Here is a 24,290-nt window from a genome sequence, read left to right on the forward strand (position 1 = left end):
GACTTTTGGGGACAGGCCCGGGCCAGACAAAGAAAAAAAGCGTCAAAGTAGATTAAATTTGATTTATTTTCCCTTTTTTTCTTTATTTTAAATTAGCTTAAGTGCGTGTGTGGGGTAGTTTTTCCTTATTCTCTTTTTTTATAACAAAAGCACGATAACAGCATTAACGTCCAGAATGAATCGAATCATTTCCAAACCAATTAACCTTTGACAGAATGGATGAGTGGAGAGGAATGAGAGTGGTGCGCGGGGAGGGAGAGAGAGCAATAGCGCCGGCAGAAGAAAAAGAAGTCTGGCTCTTGGCGTGCGTCCACCTCCCAGGGGTGACTGAGTGAGTGACGGCCAGGGGTCCTGTTAGTGATAAGGTAATGGGAGGCGGGATGTGGGCGGGTGAAGGACATAGGGGACAGAGGACCACTCAAGACCCCCCTCGCAGGCCCCGTCCTGTTTGTCCTGACTGATAGTCGAGCAGGTCTGCAGAGTTTAACCCTGCTCATTCCCTATGCTGGCGAGGAGCTTGCTCGCAGCTGTGACTGGTCCATTTAGTTAATTAAAGGCTCCATTTGGAGCCGGAGCCTGCGAGCAATACAAATGCCAATCAATAGATCTCCGGCTTATTCGAGGGAGGAGGGTGACAGCACCCGGTGTCTTGGCAGACGGTCCCTGCCTATCCTTCCCTGGTCTCTCTCGTCCTGTCCCCCCACCCTCTGTGGCTCTACACCTCCCTAGCTCTCTCTTTCTGTCTGTACGTGGGTACAGAGATCCACTATTCCCCATTTACAGAGAAAAGGAGTGTGTGTGTGTGCTCAAGTGTGTGTGGCTCACCATCTGCATGGGAGAGCCAGCTGTGTGTGGTTGAGGCTGGGCTCACCAGGGTGTCAAGCCGGATGGGGTCTAAGTGGAACACTACCTTCACTACTCTAGCATTCCAAACACCACAATGCACTGCAGGGATTATTTGCCATGTTCCAGACCCATGTGGAAACATGTCAATATTAGTCTTGGCTTGTTTCTTTTTTTTAGGGGCACGGTTGAGGATTTGGGTGTCTTGTCACTGCTCTGCCGTACAAACAAATACGTGGGCTTATATGGGGACACAGAGAGGAGATATTGTTGTGGGGATCCAGCAGGATTGAGATGCATATCTGTAATAACGGAGCTGTGAGTCGGGAAGCAGGTGCAGGGGAAACGTTTAATAAAACCAGTAATGAGACAATTCCATAAGGCGACATGCCGGTAAACAAGCACAATACCAACTGGTGAGAAAACATAAGGGAGTGACATATAAAGGGGAGGAAATAATGAAAGTAATGAAGTCCGGGTGTGAATCATAACGATTAACAGGTGCGCGTAATGATGAGTGCCAGGTGTGCGTAATGACGAATCCCAGGTCCGGGTGGTTAGTATTCTGGCGACGTCGTACGAGGTGTTAAGGGAATTTTTATCAATGATGACTAATTGTGTATACATTTCAATCAGGACTGACTAATCAGAATACTATTATGTTACTGTATATGTACTAATCAGAATAATATTATGTTCTTTTTAATCCTAGTACTGAATATAATGTGTGTAAATATAATCAAGAATTAGAACAATGACTGTTTGTACCATGGTAGAAATGAATGAACGTATAGCCAGTCTGGCTAGAAGGCTTATCTATACAAGCATGGCCTTGGCTCGGTCATATATTATCTTAAATAGGGAGAGACATGTGAGAACCATACAGCCATTGTAATACAGCGGAGATGACATGGGCTGGTACTGAAACTAATGACGTCATTTTCAGTTTATAACCTGTGGTAAAATGTGTAACGGGCAGTACTCTCGCGAATAAAAGCTGCTGTTTGACTTTAAGACTGGGCTCTGTCCATTTCTATAAAATTAGGGTCATACAATCCTTATGAATTGACAGAGTGTTTAATTTTAATTGGGTGTTAAAACATAGAGGACTTTAATTCCTGCAACACACTGTCTCTGAGCAGCATAACCTCGTCAGCCTTGACTTCCTTGTACGTGACAGTAATTACGTATAACCCATTAACATGGACTTCATTTAAGGGGGTCTTCTCCACAGTTTAGGACTCATTATGACATGAAAGCTTCTGCCGCAACCTCTGTACTTTCTCAAAATCTGTTTTGCCATTGTACCATTTCCCAAGGAGGTGAGCGTCGAATGTGCTATGAAACACTAAGGGGTGGCTGGCGGGAATTATCCTGAAGATCAGATCTCTCTGCGTATGTGCAACCAACGTTCCAGCAGCTCGACCGGCCATTCCAGCCTCACAGCGTTCCGCCAACACATCAAACCCCCTCCAGTGATGCAATGAAGCAAGCAGGCATGGAGGATTATTATTATTATTATTTTTGTATTTAACATTTATTTAACGAGTCAAGTCAGTTAAGAACAAATTTAAATGTACAATGACAGCCTAGGAACAGTGGGTTAACTGCCTTGTTCAGGGGCGGAACGACAGATTTTTACCTTGTCAGCTCAGGGATTCGATCTAGCAACATTTCAGTTACTGGCTCTAACCACTAGGCTATTTGCTGCCCCTGGGAGGCAGGCAGGGAGGGAGTGAGGCAGAGAGGGAGACAGGGAGGGAGACAGGGAGGGAGGCAGGTAGAGAGGGAGGGAGACAGCCAGGCAGGGAAACAGGCAACCAGGCAGGGAGACAGGCAGGCAGACAGGCAGGCAAGCAGGGAGACGGTTGAGAAACCAGGGAGACTTGCAGACAGGGAGGGAGACAGGATGGCAGGGACACAGGCAGACAGGGACACAGGTAGACAGGGAGGGAGACAGGATGGCAGGCAGGGAGGTAGGCAGGCAGGGACACAGGCAGGCAGGGACACAGGCAGACAGGGACACAGGCAGGGACAGGGAGGGGGAGACAGGATGGCAAGCAGGGAGGTAGGCAGGCAGGGACACAGGCAGGCAGGGACACAGGCAGACAGGGAGGGAGACAGGATGGCAAGCAGGGACACAGGCAGACAGGGAGGGAGACAGGATGGCAGGCAGGGAGGTAGGCAGGCAGGGACACAGGCAGGCAGGGACACAGGCAGACAGGGAGGGAGACAGGATGGCAAGCAGGGACACAGGCAGACAGGGACACAGGCAGACAGGGACACAGGCAGACAGGGACACAGGAGGACAGCCAGGCAGGGAGGCACGGCCTTAATGCTGTTGTGCAGTTGTTATTTTGAGGACAACTCTCTTGTAAAAAAAAATAAAAAAAATAATAGCTTTTCCACTTAGAATCCTCCTTCTTTTCTTCTTCTCTCTTCTTTTCCTGAGCCCCGGGGCATGTTCATACCGTACAGTAATCCCCCTCTTCTCTCCCTTATTGTGTTTCATTTCTTCCTTATAACACAAAACTATCCCTGCAGAGTGCAAAGCTCTTAGTGAGTCTTAGTGAGCGTGTGTGCATGGTTAACCCAACTTTATCCTGTATTTTCAGATATTTGCTCACTAAGGTCTTGTGACCCCTGAGAAGATAACATGTCAGATATACTGTATATGGTCAAGGGAAGGTATATCAGCACCAAGCGAATTGAGACAAGGATATTTCCAAAAAAGGGATTGAAATTGGGTAGGTAAGTACTGTGAATTCGCAAACTATTCAGACACCTTGACTTTTTCCACATTATGTTATGTTACAGCCTTATTTTAAAATGGATTCAATTAGATGTTTTCCTCGTCAATATACACACAATACCCCATAATGACAAAGCGAAAAACAAGTTTTTATAAATTTTTGCAAATTTATAAAAAATAAAACAGAAATACCTTATTTACACACAGAGGGGCTAAAAAGTATTTAGTCAGCCACCAATTGTGCAAGTTCTCCCACTTGAAAAGATGAGAGAGGCCTGTAATTTTCATCATAGGTACACTTCAACTATGACAGACAAAATGAGAAAGAAAAATCCAGAAAATCACATTGTAGGATGTTTAATGAATTTATTTGCATATTATGGTGGAAAATAAGTATTTGGTCACCTACAAAGTTGTAAAATGTGGAAAAAGTCAAGTTTTCTGAATACTTTCCGAATGCACGTTATGTGTAGACTTTTCAGGCATTATAGCTTATGGGCCTCGTTTCAAGAATTCTCAAAAAGCTAACATTGTCCTCTACAGAAAATCGGTTTACTTTGGACTACAGCAGGTATTCCCAAGCAGGGGTACGCACAATGCCGTCGGGGGTACGCCAAATAAAATCACATTTAAACTATTTATAATTTAGATATATATTTTTTCTTCACATTTTCAAACAGTCCATTTATATTTTCCAACGGGGCTATACATTTGGGGGTTTTTCTTGCCTGAGTAGTATCGTTTCACTGCCAAAAATTTAATTTAATTAAACCATCTAGTGTACAGCGAAATAGCAACACAACGTCAAATACAGGTAGCCTCGTCAAATAATTAACATCCAATCACATTAACCATTACTCTCTCAGGATTTCCACTAACAGTCCATATGTAGCCAAACATAGCTGCTGCTCATTCTGTTTGCTCGAAAATTGATAAATGGTTAAAAAAAAGTAAGGCCCGCGTCCATAGAGACACATAGCAGCTCTACTGGTAGTACTGCTACTACCTGCAGTACTACACCTGCACCTGTCGACGACACAAGTTGTTCTGCTTCCATGAGCACATCCAATGCTAGCATCCAATAATTCAACATTTGTTAGCACAGCTAGCATACACACTGACAGTTGCATCAGAATCTGATGCAGCCAAAGAGCTACAACCCCCTTACCTGGAAAGCCCTGAAGAACAGACAGGGATATTGGACCATCGAAGAGGCACTAATATGATTACTACATTGATTTGGGGTTCACTTATATTGGGAGTAGTGCCTTTCCTCAGCCACAGTGTGCTATATGTGCAGAAGTATTATCTCACAGCTCAATGAAACCGTCACTCTTGTACAGACATTTAGAAACAAAACATTCAAATTTGAAAAATAAGCCATCAGATTAGTAAGACATGTATAAAAGCAACAGATACCATTAATAAGAAGGGGCTGGATGCATCTTATATGGTGAGCTATCGACTGGCTAGGACAGGCAAGCCCCAAACTATTGTGGAGGACTTAATTCTTCCTGCTGCAGTGGACATGACTGGGACAATGCTGGGGGAAAAGGCCAAAATAACAATGCAGACAATGTCTTCATCAAACAACACTGTTTCACGACGAATCAGTGACATTTTGAAACAATTACTGCTTCACATACAAGCCAGTGAATTCTATGCGTTACAGCTGGATGAGTCAACAGATGTGGCGGGCCTGGCACATCTCCTGGTATATGTTTGTTACGTTTATGGGGAGTCAATTAAGGAAGCTATCCTCTTCTGCAAACCACTGGTAGCCAGGACAACAGGAAAGGATATTTTTTCAGTACTGGACAGCTTTGTGACATCAAGTGGACTTTGGTGGTCAAGATGTGTTGGTATCTGTACGGATGGTGCAAAAACCAGAATGGACTTTGGTGGTCAACATGTGTTGGTATCTGTACGGATGGTGCAAAAACCAGAATGGACTTTGGTGGTCAAGATGTGTTGGTATCTGTACGGATGGTGCAAAAACCAGAATGGACTTTGGTGGTCAACATGTGTTGGTATCTGTACGGATGGTGCAAAAACCAGAATGGACTTTGGTGGTCAACATGTGTTGGTATCTGTACGGATGGTGCAAAAACCAGAATGGACTTTGGTGGTCAAGATGTGTTGGTATCTGTACGGATGGTGCAAAAACCAGAATGCCGCTCCGTCTGCCCCTTTTGCGGGTCCGTTGTTTTGGGTCGGCTACTGGGATTAGATCTATTGTCCTGGGTGGTGGTCCGAACTTTAGGATCCGCTTCGGGAAAGTCGTATTCTTGGTCATAATGTTGGTAAGTTTACGTTTCTTTTATATCCAATAGTTCTTCTTGGCTGTATGTAAATCAGACTGCATTTTTCCTGGGGTAACAGTGTAAGAAATAATACATAAACAACACGTAGTTTCCTAAGAACAGGAAGCGAGGCCACCATCTCTGTCGGTGCCATTTTAGTGTGTTTGAAGGTGTACGGAACTATAAAGAGTTTGGGAACCACTGGACTACAGAATGTGTGTCATATAATTCAGCGCCATCACTCAAAATTATTCCATATAAAGTGATACAACACCAACTGCTCCATGCCAATAACACCATTACATACAAGGTAGTGTATACAAAATCAGCAATTTAGATGATAAACAATTAATCGATCACTTAAACACAGGGGCTGTCAATAAAATTCCACTAAATCAGTCTCCACACACGTTCCCCCTTTCCCTCCCTCCTCCCAATTGGCTCGATGGGAGGTGGATATCCATCCCCTGGGAACGTTTACGCTCTCCATTTCCTAAACGCTTGATCAGATTAATTGATTGTCTCCCTCACATCTCACTGATCCCTCCCCGAGCTGAGCTGTTTTGCAGGCAGGAATCAGGTTTGCATTGATGTACTTATGAAATGCCTCCCCGCTTAGCCCCTTGACTCTATACAACGACAAAAAGGAATACGAGAGAGGCTGATGTTTCATGTCTACCAGATGCATCAAGGGAAGTCATTTATTGTCGATGTAGCAGTCCGTAACGCTGCGCTGGGTGTCGATGTAGCAGTCCGTAACGCTGCGTTGGGTGTCGATGTAGCAGTCCGTAACGCTGCGTTGGGTGTCGATGTAGCAGTCCGTAACGCTGCGTTGGGTGTCGATGTAGCAGTCCGTAACGCTGCGTTGGGTGTCGATGTAGCAGTCCGTAACGCTGCGTTGGGTGTCGATGTAGCAGTCCGTTGGGTGTCGAACGTCCTGCATTGGGTGTCAATGTAGCAGTCAGTAGCAGTCCGCTGCGTTGGGTGTCGATGTAGCAGTCCGTAACGCTGCGCTGGGTGTCGATGTAGCAGTCCGTAACGCTGCGCTGGGTGTCGATGTAGCAGTCCGTAACGCTGCGTTGGGTGTCGATGTAGCAGTCCGTAACGCTGCGTTGGGTGTCGATGTAGCAGTCCTGTCGATGTAGCAGCTGCGTTGGGTGTCGATGTAGCAGTCCGTAACGCTGCGTTGGGTGTCGATGTAGCAGTCCGTAAGCAGCTGCGTTGGGTGTCGATGTAGCAGTCCGTAACGCTGCGTTGGGTGTCGATGTAGCAGTCCGTAGCACGCTGCGTTGGGTGTCGCATGTAACGCTGCGTTGGGTGCAGTCCGTAACGCTGCGTTGGGTGTCGATGTAGCAGTCCGTAACGCTGCGTTGGGTGTCGATGTAGCAGTCCGTAACGCTGCGTTGGGTGTCGATGTAGCAGTCCGTAACGCTGCGTTGGGTGTCGATGTAGCAGTCCGTAACGCTGCGTTGGGTGTCGATGTAGCAGTCCGTAACGCTGCGCTGGGTGTCGATGTAGCAGTCCGTAACGCTGCGTTGGGTGTCGATGTAGCAGTCCGTAACGCTGCGTTGGGTGTCGATGTAGCAGTCCGTAACGCTGCGCTGGGTATCGATGTAGCAGTCCGTAACGCTGCGTTGGGTGTCGATGTAGCAGTCCTTAACGCTGCGTTGGGTGTGCTGCACTAGACTGCGGTGCATTCTGCGCAAGCATTCATTTTTTTGAACTCACACATGGAGCAAAACAAAAACGCATTTTGCATTTGATGGACATCGGGTGTGAGGAGGATAACGTGAGGAGGAAAAAATATATAGAGAAAAACCCTGGAGAGAGAAAAGAGGACTCAGACAGACACAAAGGACTGAGGCAGCAGAGAGATGCAGGTAGAGGATAAAGTAGATGAGAGATGCTGTAATAAAATAAAATAGTTTTTAGGGGTCTGGAGGTCTGGCTGGTAGGCTGGAGGCTGCATTTGAAGAGCGCTAGGCTAACCTTCTGACTGAGGAGACAGGGGAAACAGACATCCTCTCATCTCATCCATTATAACCGAGAGCCAAACGACTGCCATGTCTCCTTATTGCAGAGCCCCTGTGGATAGTGCTCTCCCCTCCGTGGAGAGCTTTGAGTAACTGTTGCAGGCGACCAGGCCGTTGGCTTCCAACCTCCAAGGTGATGACAGGGGGCCAGACACATGGGGAGAGAGAGACTCCCACTTCACCTCTTATCTGTCTGCAACACATGTTCCTCATAGTGTAAAGCTTGTACCTGAGTGAGCCACATTACAGCTGTAGTAGAGAGCCAGAGGCAAATTATCTGCTTGGAAAGACAACCTTGCCGCTTTCAATTTGCCCTCGACATTTATAATACCTAGTATTCTCTCTACTACGAACACACACAAAGATGCACACAGACACACACTGTCACCATGTGCGCACACACAAAGTCTCTCTCTCTGTCCAGTTCCCCAGTGGGTGGGCCTATGCCCTTGCCATTGGGGAGTAAAGCCCAGCATATCAAAATTAGTTTTGCACAAAAAAAAGGGGTTTTATTACAGACAGAAATACTCTTGTTTCATTGGACGATCCCACAGATTTGATTTTTATTGATATATTTCACCTTTATTTAACCAGGTAGGCAAGTTGAGAACAAGTTCTCATTTACAATTGCGACCTGGCCAAGATAAAGCAAAGCAGTTCAACACATACAACGACACAGAGTTACACATGGAGCAAAACAAACATACAGTCAATAATACAGTATAAACAAGTCTATATACGATGTGAGCAAATGAGGTGAGATAAGGGAGGTAAAGGCAAAAAAAGGCCATGGTGGCAAAATAAATACAATATAGCAAGTAAAACACTGGAATGGTAGATTTGCAATGGAAGAATGTGCAAAGTAGAAATAAAAATAATGGGGTGCAAAGGAGCAAAATAAATAAATAAATAAATTAAATACAGTAGGGAAAGAGGTAGTTGTTTGGGCTAAAATATAGGTGGGCTATGTACAGGTGCAGTAATCTGTGAGCTGCTCTGACAGTTGGTGCTTAAAGCTAGTGAGGGAGATAAGTGTTTCCAGTTTCAGTGCTTTTGTAGTTCGTTCCAGTCATTGGCAGCAGAGAACTGGAAGGAGAGGCGGCCAAAGAAAGAATTGGTTTTGGGGGTGACCAGAGAGATATACCTGCTGGAGCGCGTGCTACAGGTGGGTGATGCTATGGTGACCAGCGAGCTGAGATAAGGGGGGACTTTACCTAGCAGGGTCTTGTAGATGACATGAAGCCAGTGGGTTTGGCGACGAGTATGAAGCGAGGGCCAGCCAACGAGAGCGTACAGGTCGCAATGGTGGGCAGTATATGGGGCTTTGGTGACAAAACGGATTGCACTGTGATAGACTACATCCAATTTGTTGAGTAGGGTATTGGAGGCTATTTTGTAAATGACATCGCCAAAGTCGAGGATTGGTAGGATGGTCAGTTTTACAAGGGTATGTTTGGCAGCATGAGTGAAGGATGCTTTGTTGCGAAATAGGAAGCCAGTTCTAGATTTAACTTTGGATTGGAGATGTTTGATGTGGGTCTGGAAGGAGAGTTTACATTCTAACCAGACACCTAGGTGTTTGTAGTTGTCCACATATTCTAAGTCAGAGCCGTACAGAGTAGTGATGTTGGACAGGTGGGCAGGTGCAGGCAGCGATCGGTTGAAGAGCATGCATTTAGTTTTACTCGCATTTAAGAGCAGTTGGAGGCCACGGAAGGAGTGTTGTATGGCATTGAAGCTTGCCTGGAGGGTTGTTAACACAGTGTCCAAAGAAGGGCCAGAAGTATACAGAATGGTGTCGTCTGTGTAGAGGTGGATCAGAGACTCACCAGCAGCAAGAGCGACATCATTGATGTATACAGAGAAGAGAGTCGGTCCAAGAATTGAACCCTGTGGCACCCCCATAGAGACTGCCAGAGGTTCGGACAGCAGACCCTCCAATTTGACACACTGAACTCTATCAGAGAAGTAGTTGGTGAACCAGGCGAGGCAATCATTTGAGAAACCAAGGCTGTCGAGTCTGCTGATGAGGATGTGGTGATTGACAGAGTCGAAAGCCTTGGCCAGATCAATGAATACGGCTGCACAGTAATGTTTCTTATCGATGGCGGTTAAGATATTGTTTAGGACCTTGAGTATGGCTGAGGTGCACCCATGACCAGCTCTGAAACCAGATTGCATAGCAGAGAAGGTATGGTGAGATTCGAAATGGTCGGTAATCTGTTTGTTGACTTGGCTTTCGAAGACCTTAGAAGGGCAGGGTAGGATAGATATAGGTCTGTAGCAGTTTGGGTCAAGAGTGTCCCCCCCTTTGAAGCAGCTGCTTTCCAATCTTTGGGAATCTCAGATGACACGAAAGAGAGGTTGAACAGGCTAGTAATAGGGGTGACAACAATTTTGGCCGAAAATTTTAGAAAGAAAGGGTCCAGATTGTCTGGCCCTGATTTGTAGGGGTCCAGATTTTGCAGCTCTTTCAGAACATCAGCTGACTGGATTTGGGAGAAGGAGAAATGGGGAAGGCTTGGGCGAGTTGCTGTGGGGGGTGCAGTGCTGTTGACCGGGGTAGGAGTAGCCAGGTGGAAAGCATGGCCAGCCGTAGAAAAATGCTTATTGAAATGATCAATTATAGTGGATTTGTCAGTGGTGACAGTGTTTCCTATCTTCAGTGCAGTGGGCAGCTGGGAGGAGGTGTTCTTATTCTCCATGGACTTTACAGTGTCCTAGAACTTTTTTGAGTTAGTGTTGCAGGAAGCAAATTTCTGCTTGAAAAAGCTAGCCTTGGCTTTTCTAACTGCCTGTGTATAATGGTTTCTAGCTTCCCTGAACAGCTGCATATGAAGAAGTTGGATGTGGAGGTCCTGGGCTGGCGTGGTTACACGTGGTCTGCGGTTGTGAGGCTGTTTGGATGTACTGCCATATTCTCTAAAATGACGTTGGAGGTGGCTTATGGTAGAGAAATAAATTTAATTCTCTGGCAACAGCTCTGGCAGACATTCTAGCCGTCAGCATGCCAATTGCACGCTCCGTCAAAACATGAGTAATCTGTGGCATGGTGTTGTGTTACAAAACTGCACATTTTAGAGTGCCATTTTTTCTCCCCAGCACAAGGTGCACCTGTGTAATGATCATGTTTAATCAGCTTCTTGATATGCCACACCTGTCAGGTGAATGGATTATCTTGGCAATAGAGAAATTATCGCTAAAATGGATGTAAACAAATTTGTGCACAACATTTGAGACAAATAAGCTTTTTGTGCATCTTTACTTTTCAGGGACCACATGGGACCAACACTTTACATGCTGCGTTTATATTTTTGTTCAGTATATTACAGGGGAAAGTAATCCATGTTCTTTTCTCCTCTGATCATGACTGCACAGAAATGTTGCTGTACTTTAAATCTACTTTGTTTAGGCAAATTGAACAAAGTCTCAAAGGGACCAGGCCAGAGTTTTTCTTTAGTACGGTTCAGAAATGTGATTAAGAAGTAGTGGGAGATGGGGGTGATTGTGAAAGACATGAGAGACTGATTCCGTAGGAGCCGAGAGGAGGAAGAGCCAAGCGCTACTGCTCCCTACTGCACAGAAAGGGGGATGAACGGAGGACACCTGTATGTAACCAATGATATTCAGCCTGCTGTTTGTGGCTATTTCACGGTCAATTTCAGAGGCATGCCATCGCGAGGACATTTGCCACTTTCCTGCTCCCCCTCTCACACGTAGACAAAAACACAGAGCCCATCTTTGTGAGGGCAGGGACTGTGAACTCTTGACCGCAGACACATATACTCTACAATCGCACAAATGCAGTTAACACACACACTGGGCTCGTGCACCTTAAGCCAAATATTTTCCTGCTCTCTTCCACATTTTCTTTTTCGTCCTATAGCCAACCCTCCAGCCAAGATTGATCCAGAGCCACAGTCTTGAACCTCTGTCCTGAGGGTTGCTCAGTGCAAACACACAGCCTGTTACAACCTGGCTCAAGATTGTAACAAACAATGGGAAATCACACACTAGTAAAGGAATAACAAAGTGAGTTTATTCCATAAATAAAACACTCACAACAATAATCAGATGAGGCATGAAGGTCAGTAAATTAGGTGTCAACTGCCAAAACCACAACGAAACAACCAAAGGTATGCATGGAGAGAGGAACCTCTTGCTGAATGGGGTGGAGGGGCAGTGGCTTTATGCCACAGCTGAGCATTCACAGGTGTGCTCTACTCCACCCACCAATCCCCTGCATGAAGTAAGCACAGCAAAATCCAGTAGAGTGAATAGTGGGAAGTGGGAAGTTTTAAGTTCCTCGGCATACACATCACAGACAACCTGAAATGGTCCACCCACACAGACAGTGTGGTGAAGAAGGTGCAACAGCGCCTCTTCAACCTCAGGAGGCTGAAGAAATTTGGCTTGTCACCCAAAACGCTGACAAACCTTTACAGATGCACAATTGAGAGCATCCTGTCGGGCTTTATCACAGCCTGGTATGGGAACTGCACCCCCCTCAACTGCCCTCAACCACAAGGCTCTCCAGAGGGTGTTACAGTCTGTACGACGCATCACCAGAGACAAACTACCTGCCCTCCATGACACCTACACCACCCGATGTCACAGGAAGGCCATAAAGATCATCAAGGACAACAACCACCCGAGCCACTGCCTGTTTACCCCGCTATCATCCAGAAGGCGAGGTCAGTACAGGTGCATCAAAGCTGGGATGTAGAGACTGAAAAACCGCTTCTATCTCGAGGCCATTAGACTGTTAAACAGCCATCAAACTGTTAAACAGCCATCACTAACATAGAGTGGCTGCTGCCAACATACAGGCTCAAATCTCTTGCCACTTTAATACATGTAATAAATGGATTTAATAAAGGTATCACTAGACACTTAAATAACGCCACTTTAATAATATCTACATACCCTACATTACTCATCTCATATTTATATACTTATCTATACCATCTACTGCATCTTGCCTATGCACAAGCATTTTGCTACACTCACATTAACATCTGCTAACCATGTGTATGTGACCAATAACATTTTATTTGATTTAGAGGGAGGGGCTGTAACAGCTCGCTCCAATCATCCACTAACCACTATTCACCTCCCACTACCCACTCTCCACCTCCCGCTACCCACTCTCCGCTCTCCACCTTCCACTATCCACTCTCTGCTACCCACTCTCCAGTCTCCACTATCCACTACCCACTCTCTGCTACCTACTCTCTACTACCCACTCTCTGCTACCTACTCTCTGCTACCTACTCTCTACTACCCACTCTCCACCTCCCGCTAAACACTATCCACTACCCACTCTCTGCTACCTACTCTCTGCTACCTACTCTCTACTACCCACTCTCCACCTCCCGCTAAACACTATCCATTACCCACTCTCTGCTACCTACTCTCTACTACCCACTCTCTGCTACCTACTCTCTGCTACCTACTCTCTACTACCCACTCTCCACCTCCCGCTAAACACTATCCATTACCCACTCTCTGCTACCTACTCTCTACTACCCACTCTCCACCTCCCGCTAAACACTATCCATTACCCACTCTCTGCTACCTACTCTCTACTACCCACTCTCTGCTACCTACTCTCTGCTACCTACTCTCTACTACCCACTCTCCACCTCCCGCTAAACACTATCCATTACCCACTCTCCACCTCCCGCTAAACACTATCCATTACCCACTCTCTGCTACCTACTCTCTACTACCCACTCTCCACCTCCCGCTAAACACTATCCATTACCCACTCTCTGCTACCTACTCTCTACTACCCACTCTCTGCTACCTACTCTCTGCTACCTACTCTCTACTACCCACTCTCCACCTCCCGCTAAACACTATCCATTACCCACTCTCTGCTACCTACTCTCTACTACCCACTCTCCACCTCCCGCTAAACACTACCCGCTACCCACTTTCCACCATCCACTCTCCACTACCTGCTACCCACTATCCACTACCCACTCTCCACTGCAAAACAAAATAAAGTATATTTGGGTACAAAAATAAAATCCAAATTAAAACAATAGCAGGGTATAAACTGTCATTATTCCTCCTCCTCATCCACAGATAACAATACATTAGTCACTCTTCTGCGAGACTACTCTGTTTGGAGGGATTTTAAAAGTAGAAAAGAGGAGAGGATAAAACACTGACAAAAAAAAGGTATTGTTATTCTACCCAAATGGATGGGCAGATCACATGCTAGTTTAGAACACCAACACATGCTAGTTTAGAACACCAACACATGCGAGTTTAGAACACCAACACATGCTAGTTTAGAACACCAACACATGCTAGTTTAGAACACCAACACATGCTAGTTTAGAACACAATCACATGCTAGTTTAGAACACAATCACATGCTAGTTTAGAACACCAACACATACTCGTTTAGAACACCAACACATGCTAGTTTAGAACACCAACACATGCTCATTTAGAACACCAACACATGCAAGTTTAGAACACCAACACATGCTAGTTTAGAACACCATCACATGCTAGTTTAGAACACCAACACATGCTAGTTTAGAACACCAACACATGCTAGTTTAGAACACCAACACATGCTAGTTTAGAACACCATCACATGCTAGTTTAGAACACCAACACATGCTAGTTTAGAACACCAACACATGCTAGTTTAGAACACCAACACATGCTAGTTTAGAACACCAACACATGCTTGACTAGGCTACCTGCTGTAGGCTATACACATGAACACTCATCCCTCTGAGATGTTCTCACATAAACACTCACAGTGGGGGAGCAATGAAACAGACAGACAAGGAGAATTAGAAGAAGTCAGATGGGTGAAATCAAAAGCATTACAGCTGCATTAGGTATGACAGCAAACAATTTCATACAACGATTCCGGTTTTGCTGAGAGCTTTTTCATAAGAGCACAAAGAAAGCCATTATTGTGGTAAAAGCGCACCGCCAACACACAATATTCATTTGAACACTATACATTAATAATTCATGCAGATGCTTTCACAATGTTTTCACCTGGAGACAGTGAAGAGTGAGCTGCCTCTCTTTGGAGCAGTAGAAAAACTGAAGAAAATGCTTTGATTAATTTAGCCTTGCTTACGTTTCTAAATGTCATTAAGTGCAGTGGTGATGGCTCTGGTTTAGAAGTTGTGGAAAACCTCGCAACGCTGTGAGAGCAGAGATTTACTTAATGAACAGGGTGGTTCAAGCCCTGAATGCTGTATATGAGACTGTATACCACATGTATAACAAAACTATTTTTGTTATACATGTGGTATGTATTTTTACTTCTCTAATACATTGGTAACCAGTTTATAATAGCAATAAGACATCTCGGGGGTTTGTGGTATATGGCCAATATACACTACATGGCTAAAAGTATGTGGACACCAGCTCGTTGAACATCTCAATCCAAAATCATAGGCATTAATATGGAGTTGGTCCCCCCTTTGCTTCCACTCTTCTGAGAAGCATTGGTGAGGTCAGGCACTGATGTTTTTTATTTACATTTTTTTAACTAGGCAAGCCAGTTAATTAAGAACAAATTCTTACATTTACATTACATTTACATTTAAGTCATTTAGCAGACGCTCTTATCCAGAGCGACTTACAAATCGGTGAATTCACCTTCTGACATCCAGTGGAACAGCCACTTTACAATAGTTATTTACAAAGACAGCCTACACCGGCCAAATCCTAACCAGGACAATTGTGCGCTGCCCTATGGCACTCCCCATCACGGCCGGTTGTGATACAGCCTAGGATCAAACCAGGGTCTGCAGTGGCGCCTCTAGCACTGCGATGCAGTGCCTTAGGGCTCCCGAGTGGCGCAGCGGTCTATGTTGGGCGAATAGGTCTGACTTGCAGTCGGCGTTCCAATTCATCCCAAACGTGTTCGATGGAGTTGAAGTCAGGTCTCTGTGCAGGCCAGTCAAGTTCTTCCACACCGATCTCGACAAACCATTTCTGTATGGACCTCACTTTGGCATTGTCATGCTGAAACAGGAAAGAGCCTTCCCTAAACTGTTGTTACAAAGTTGGAAGTACAGAATCTTCTAGCATGTAATTGCATGCTACAGCATTAAGATTTCTCTTCACCGGAAGGGGCCTAGCCCGAACCATGAAAAACAGCCCCTGACTATTATTCCTCCTCCACCAAACTTTACAGTTGGCAGTATGCATTAGGGCAGCTAGTGTTCTCCTGGCATCCGCCAAACCCAGAATTGTCAGTCGAACTTCCAGATGGTGAAGCGTGATTCATCACTCCAGAGAACACGTCTCCGCTGCTCCAGAGTCCAGCGGACGCTTGTGTGCGGCTGCTCGGCCATGGAAACCCATTTCATGAAGCTCCTGATGAACAGTTTTGTGCAAACGTTGCTTCCAGAGGCAGTTTGGAATTCGGTAGTGAGTGTTGCAACAGAGGACAGATGACTTTCACACGGCACGCGCATCAGCCCTAGGGCGGTCTCGTTCTGTGAGCTGGTACGAGCCGTTGTTGCTCCTAGACGTTTACACATCACAATAACAGCATTTACAGTTGACCGGGGCAGCTCTAGCAGGGCACAAATATGACAAACTTACTTATCGGAAAGGTGGCATCCTATGACGGTGCCACGTTGAATGTCACTGAGCTCTTCAGTAAGGCCATTCTGCTGCAAATGTTTGTCTCTGGAGATCGCATGGCTGTGTGCTCGATTTAATACACCTGTCAGCAACGGGTGTGGCTGAAATAGCCAAATCCACTCATTTGAAGGGGTGTGAACATACTTTGTATATACAGTGCATTCGTTAAATATTCAGACCCATTCACTTTTTCCACATTTTTTACGTTACAACCATATTCTTAAATGGATTGTTACCCCCCCCCCCTCATCAATCTACACACATGCCCCATAATGACAAAGCAAAAACAGGTTTAGACATTTTTGGAAATGTAAAAAAATAAAATAAACGGAAATATCACATTTACATAACTATTCACACCCTTTACTCAGTATTTTATTTTTTATTTTTTAATTAGAATACTAATACTACTAATAATGACTAAATAAGACAAATGACAAGAGATACCAACAAATACACAAAACAATACAAACAGTACATTACAGAGAGACAGTAGCTACAACAATCTACATTGATCAACAAGCTCACATCCACCAACCTCAATGGATGTGTTTCCATATAGTACTGGAAGGATTGACATATTTTCCCAAAGTAGTTCAATTTATTTCTTAAAGCGTAGGTAATCTTCTCCATAGGAATACACTTATTCATTTCAGAGAGTCATTTTGTAAAAGAGGGGAATCTGATTTCCATGTCAATGCAACACATTTCTTGCAGTGGCAAGGGCCATTTCTGTCAATTTGATGTTGAAGTTATTCCTCAAATTCACATTTGTGAAGTTACCCAGAAGGCATATTTCAGGGTCAAGTGGGAAAGGGACCTCCATAATAAAGGCCACGGTGTCACATACATCATGCCAGGTAGAATGCAAAGAAGTGCCTTCTGTTGTTCCCTATCTGAAACACATTGCTAATATTTCAGGGTTATATCTATGTATCCTCTGAGGTGTCAGAAGTTATAATGTAGTCTGTATCTAGAGTAGTCTGTATCTAGAGTAGTCTGTATCTAGAGTAGTCTGTATCTAGAGTAGTCTGTATCTAGAGTAGTCTGTATCTAGAGTAGTCTGTATCTAGAGCTGATGGTTGCTGACACACTGTCTTGGCATAAGTCTGACCACAGGCCCTCTTTAGTATTCCAATCGGATTCCAATCGCTCTCTTGACTTATGCACATCTGGTTTTGGGCAGTGTTGCATTAGCAATGAGTACACTCTGGATATACACTACTGATCATTTTAGTACACCTACGCATTTAAGGGTTTTTCTTTATTTTTACTATTTTATACATTATACATTTATACACTATTTATACATAATAGTGAAGACATCAAAGCTATGAAATAACACATGGAATCATGTAGTAACCAAAAAAAGTGTTAAATAAATTCAAATATATTTTAGATTCTTCAAATAGCCACACTTTGCCTTGAAAGCAGTTGGAACCAAAAATCTCCAATTTGGACTCCAGACCAAAGGGCAGATTTCCACTGGGCTAATGTCCATTGCTCTTCTTTCCTGGCCCAAGCTAGTCTCTTATTATTATTGGTATCCATTTAGTAGTGGTTTCTGGGCTAATGTCCATTGCTCTTCTTTCCTGGCCCAAGCTAGTCTCTTATTATTATTGGTATCCATTTAGTAGTGGTTTCTTTGCAGAAATGTGACTATGAAGGCCTGATTCACAGTCTCCTCTGAACACTTGATGTTAAGATGTATCTGTTTCTTGAACTCTGTGAAGCATTTATTTGAGCTAAAATTTCTGAGGCTCGTAACTCTAATGAACTTATCCTCCGCAGCAGAGAACTCTGGGGCTTCCATTCCTGTAGAGGTCCTCATGAGAGCCAGTTTCATCATAAGGCTTGATGGTTTTTGCAACTGCATTTGAAGAAACACTCAAAGTTTTTGAAATGTCCATATTTACTGACCTTCATGTCTTTAAGTAATTGATGGACTGTTGTTTCTCTTTGCTTATTTGAGCTGTTCTTGCCATAATATGGACTGGGTATTTTACCCAATAAGGCTAACTTCTGTATACCTAGTCACAACTGCTACTCCAATTGCTCTTAAATACAAGTAAAACTAAATGCATGCTCTTCAACCGATCGCTGCCTGCACCTGCCCGCCTGTCCAACATCACTACTCTGGACGGCTCTGACTTAGAATATGTGGACAACTACAAATACCTAGGTGTCTAGTTAGACTGTAAACTCTCTTTCCAGACCCACATCAAACATCTCCAATCCAAAGTTAAATCTAGAATTGGCATCCTTTTTTGCAACAAAGCATCCTTCACTCATGCTGCCAAACATACCCTTGTAAAACTGACCATCCTACCAATCCTCGACATCGGCGATGTCATTTACAAAATAGACTCCAATACCCTACTCAACGAATTGGATGCAGTCTATCACAGTGCAATCCGTTTTGTCACCAAAGCCCCATACACTACCCACCATTACGACCTGTATGCTCTCGTTGGCTGGCCCTCGCTTCATACTCGTCGCCAAACCCACTGACTCCATGTCATCTACAAGACCCTGCTAGGTAAAGTCCCCCCTTATCTCAGCTCACTGGTCACCATAGCATCACCCACCCGTAGCACGCGCTCCAGCAGGTATATCTCTCTGGTCTCTCTGGTCACCCCCAAAACCAATTCTTTCTTTGGCCGCCTCTCCTTCCAGTTCTCTGCTGCCATTGACTGGAATGAACTACAAAAATCTCTGAAACTGGAAACACTTATCTCCCTGACTAGCTTTAAGTACCAACTGTCAGAGCAGCTCACAGATTACTGCACCTGTACATAGCCCACCTATAATTTAGCCCAAACAACTACCTCTTTCCCTACTGTATTTATTTTATTCATTTTGCTTCTTTGCACCCCATTATTTTTATTTATACTTTGCACTTTCTTCTACTGCAAATCTACCATTCCAGTGTTTTACTTGCTATATTGTATTTACTTTGCCACCATGGCCTTTTTTTGCCTTTACCTCCCTTATCTCACCTCATTTGCTCACATCGTATATAGACTTGTTTATACTGTATTATTGACTGTATGTTTGTTTTACTCCATGTGTAACTCTGTTTCGTTGTATGTGTCGAACTGCTTTGCTTTATCTTGGCCAGGTCGCAATTGTAAATGAGAACTTGTTCTCAACTTGCCTACCTGGTTAAATAAAGGTGAAATAAATAAAAAACAACACAAATAATTGGCTCTAACGCTTTAAGAACAAAAGAAATTCCACAAATGTACTTTTAACAACGCACACCTGTTAATTGAAATGCATTCCAGGTGACTACATCATGAAGCTGGTTGAGAGAATGCAAAGAGTGTGCAAAGCTGTCATCAGGGCAAAATGTGTCTATTAGAAGAAACTGAAATATAAATTATTATTAGATTTGTTTAACACTTGTTTGGTTACAACATGATTCCATATGTGTTATTTCATAGTTTTGATGTCTTCACTATTATTCTACAATGTAGAAAATAGTCAAAATAAAGAAAAACCCTTGAGGTGTTCTGAAACTTTAGACTGGTACTGTAAATCTATATGAGTCATGGTTATCATGAAGTAGTTGTTCAATACTTGATAGGATTGGTAAAGCTTCTGAGAAAGTGTAACAGTAAATAACAAAATAAATGATTATTAGATAATGGTTATTTCTCTTTCAGTTGCTCAAATGACATAAGTAGCCCATCTACTGTATACAACAGTGTTCTAAATGACATAAGTAGCCCATCTACTGTATACAACAGTGTTCTAAATGACATGAGTAGACCATCTACTGCATACAACAGTGTTCTAAATGACATAAGTAGCCCATCTACTGCATACAACAGTGTTCTAAATCATATAAGTAGCCCATCTACTGCATACAACAGTGTTCTAAATCACATAAGTAGCCCATCTACTGTATACAACAGTGTTCTAAATCACATAAGTAGCCCATCTACTGCATACAACAGTGTTCTAAATGACATAAGTAGCCCATCTACTGTATACAACAGTGTTCTAAATGACATAAGTAGCCCATCTACTGTATACAACAGTGTTCTAAATGACATAAGTAGCCCATCTACTGTATACAACAGTGTTCTAAATGACATAAGTAGCCCATCTACTGTATAGAACAGTGTTCTAAATCACATAAGTATCCTATCTACTGTATACAACAGTGTTCTAAATGACATAAGTAGCCCATCTACTGCATACAACAGTGTTCTAAATCACATAAGTAGCCCATCTACTGCATACAACAGTGTTCTAAATGACATAAGTAGCCCATCTACTGTATACAACAGTGTTCTAAATCACATAAGTAGCCCATCTACTGTATACAACAGTGTTCTAAATGACATAAGTAGCCCATCTACTGTATAGAACAGTGTTCTAAATCACATAAGTAGCCCATCTACTGTATACAACAGTGTTCTAAATCACATAAGTAACCCATCTACTGCATACAACAGTGTTCTAAATCACATAAGTAGCCCATCTACTGTATACAACAGTGTTCTAAATCACATAAGTAGCCCATCTACTGTATACAACAGTGTTCTAAATGACATAAGTAGCCCATCTACTGTATACAACAGTGTTCTAAATGACATAAGTAGCCCATCTACTGCATACAACAGTGTTCTAAATCACATAAGTATCCCATCTACTGTATACAACAGTGTTCTAAATCACATAAGTAGCCCATCTACTGTATACAACAGTGTTCTAAATCACATAAGTAGCCCATCTACTGTATACAACAGTGTTCTAAATGACATAAGTAGCCCATCTACTGCATACAACAGTGTTCTAAATCACATAAGTAGCCCATCTACTGTATACAACAGTGTTCTAAATCACATAAGTAGCCCATCTACTGTATACAACAGTGTTCTAAATCACATAAGTAGCCCATCTACTGTATACAGCAGTGTTGTAAATGTGTCATTCCCTTCTCATGCCAATGTTGAACATTTTTGCTATCCAAGATCATTGGCAGCAGCCACAGGGCTGTTTTGGGTGACAAGTCTTGTTTCGGACCAAATAATGTACGAATTTCATACCAAGATCTTGCTAAATTGATGAGGGAATGCTCATTTTTGTTGATATTGTCTTGGAGTTCCACTTGTAGATAATATTATTCCCAACCTCTTCATTAGGAACAAACCTTTCCATCTGAGTCCAAGAAGAGGCTGGTTTATTTTCAAATAAGAATTAAATGAAATCTAATTTGTGCTGTCCAGTAATACATCTTGAAATTTGTTAGGTGGGGACCTCCTAGACTATAATCCCATGTTAATTTGTCCAGCCTCACCCTTGGAAAAGCATTGTAGAGGATCCTTATTTTTTTTATGTATAACTGTTAGCCGTGGAAATAGCCGTGGAAAAGGAGTCCGGTAGGCTCTGCGTCTTAGCAGCTACATTTAGGACATCCATTAAGAGAGGAATAAGCAAATCCTTAAACTCCTTATAAAACTCTGGAGGAAAGCCATCGGCTCCTGTTGATTTGGCAGATTGTAGAGAGGAAATTGCCTTTTGGATTTTGTTTTTTGTAAAAGGGCTGTTATGGCCGTTGTTGGTGGAAGAAGGTGAGGACCAAGGTGCAGTGTGGTATGTGTCCATATTTATTGAAATGAATACCGAAATAACAAAAATACCAAAGAGAAACGACCGAAAGCATTTCTGGCACACAACCGAAAACAATCACCCACCAACCACAATAGAAAACATGCTCTCTAAATATGGTTCTCAATCAGGGACAATGATTGACAGCTGCCTCTGATTGATATATACATATACACAAATATATACATACACACATCAAATAGGCTACATCACATGTATAAGACCCATATTAAGGGTAACCTCAGTAGTTGGATGAGCGAAAATGTCCCTTCTGCTCCTTGACTGAATTCATTCTAAATGTATAGTCTGTTGTTGCTATCCTTGTGAGGCAATCCAGGTGTGCATTGGTCAGTCTGTTTCTCTGTTCATTGTTGAGTCCCTTCTCCCTCCCTCGCATGTTTGGGGCGCTGTCAATGCACACAGATCCCAGATTTGACCAGGTAATATTATTATCAGCAAAAAATGTAACAAGGGCTTTCATCCTCTCCTCGTGTTGGTCTCTGAAGGGGCAGTAAACATAAATGTTCCTCTCTGAAAGAATCGTTTTGAGGGAAGCGGATCCAAACACATAATTGGGCAATGTCACTTACATCCATGCTTTCATCAAGCGCAGTACTATGTCAGTAATCAGATGCTTACCGATGTCCTCACCAATGTTTTTCTATGTGTCTTGTTATGGTCGAGTCTGAGAGTTACAGTCCCTTACATTTGCTTTAAAATAGCTTCCTTGTTTGTGAAATCAGCATGCAATATTTCGGCTGAGACCAAAACATATTATTTGACAAATCCCGCAACTGTGAAGGCCTTCTTGTTTCTCGTGAGTATCCAAGCAATCTCATATGTTGCCTCTGTCGTTTTCTCTGCAACAGTGCTAGATCTGTCCATCATTTGTTGTTGTCTTTTGAGTTGCGCAATTTTGTTATTTCTGTAGTTGCTTTGTGGCGGATATGTTTTGTCAAGGTGGGCATGGTGTGACTGGAAATGTTGCTCTAAATCTCCTTGCTTAAAACAAATGGCTGCCTTCTGGCAAATAAGACAAAGTGAGCTAGTCACATCATGCAGTACAAAAAAATATTTGTCTGTCCATTTCTCTGGGAACTTTCTGTGTTCTGTTTGAATCGACCGTATCCTTCTTTTAGCCACGTTAGCTACGTTAGCTAGCTGCATTTCCCCGCCGCCATCTTCCTGATTTTCCTGGTTCTCTGGTGGTTGTTCGTTCATAGCTGTCACATTGTTCTCCAGCTCTTCCCCCTCATTTTCATTGTCAATAGATTTACGTTTCTTTTTTAAAATAAATCAACCCATGTCTACCGGACTGAACAATTAGCTAGTAGCTAATGTAGCTAAGTGTAGCTAAGTGTCGGTTGCTGTAGCTGAGCAGTTGCGTTCTATTTCGGCCTTTCTGTTCAACAGCTTTGCTATACTGCCATCTATCTGCCATCCAGGGAACAATAGATATATTCAATGAAGTGATTCAGGCCTGCATTAAAGACATTGAATTGAAATTGTATCATTGTTATGTATTATGAATGGAAAATAGGAAAATCATTAGGGTGACCACGCAATGAGTACCACTGACTTAAAGTATTATATTTTAGTTTTTTATTCACTAACGAGCGGTATGATTCTTGTTGTTATTTTTGTAGTAATAAGACTTAATTCTCTAATTCATTCAATTCAGCAGTGCATTTCTTTTTGAGACCTTTGGCATAGGAAATGATTTGACCCCTGGGAAAGGCCTTTAATATATCCCAGATTACAAACTATTGCGAGAGGACGGACAGTTGGTTTCACAGAAAAACGTAATTTGGTCTCTGATAAAGTGACACAATTCTGCTTCTGTTTCAAAAGAGTTTAGGCGCCATCTATAGGTCCCTTGAACTCCATCCAGCATCCACACAGAAAGTGTGAGGGAGATTTATCTGAGATGGTTCTGGATAAATACTCAGTTTCCACAACTCTATGGGTTACCTGTGCTGATAGGGGGGAACCAGCACTCCAGATATGAGAGCTATGCAGAATGAGCAGAATGAGCAGAATGAGTAGAATGAGTAGAATGAGCAGAATGAGCAGAATGAGCAGAATGAGCAGAAT

Source organism: Oncorhynchus masou, chromosome 21 (assembly GCF_036934945.1).
Source record: "Oncorhynchus masou masou isolate Uvic2021 chromosome 21, UVic_Omas_1.1, whole genome shotgun sequence".
NCBI lineage: Eukaryota > Metazoa > Chordata > Actinopteri > Salmoniformes > Salmonidae > Oncorhynchus > Oncorhynchus masou.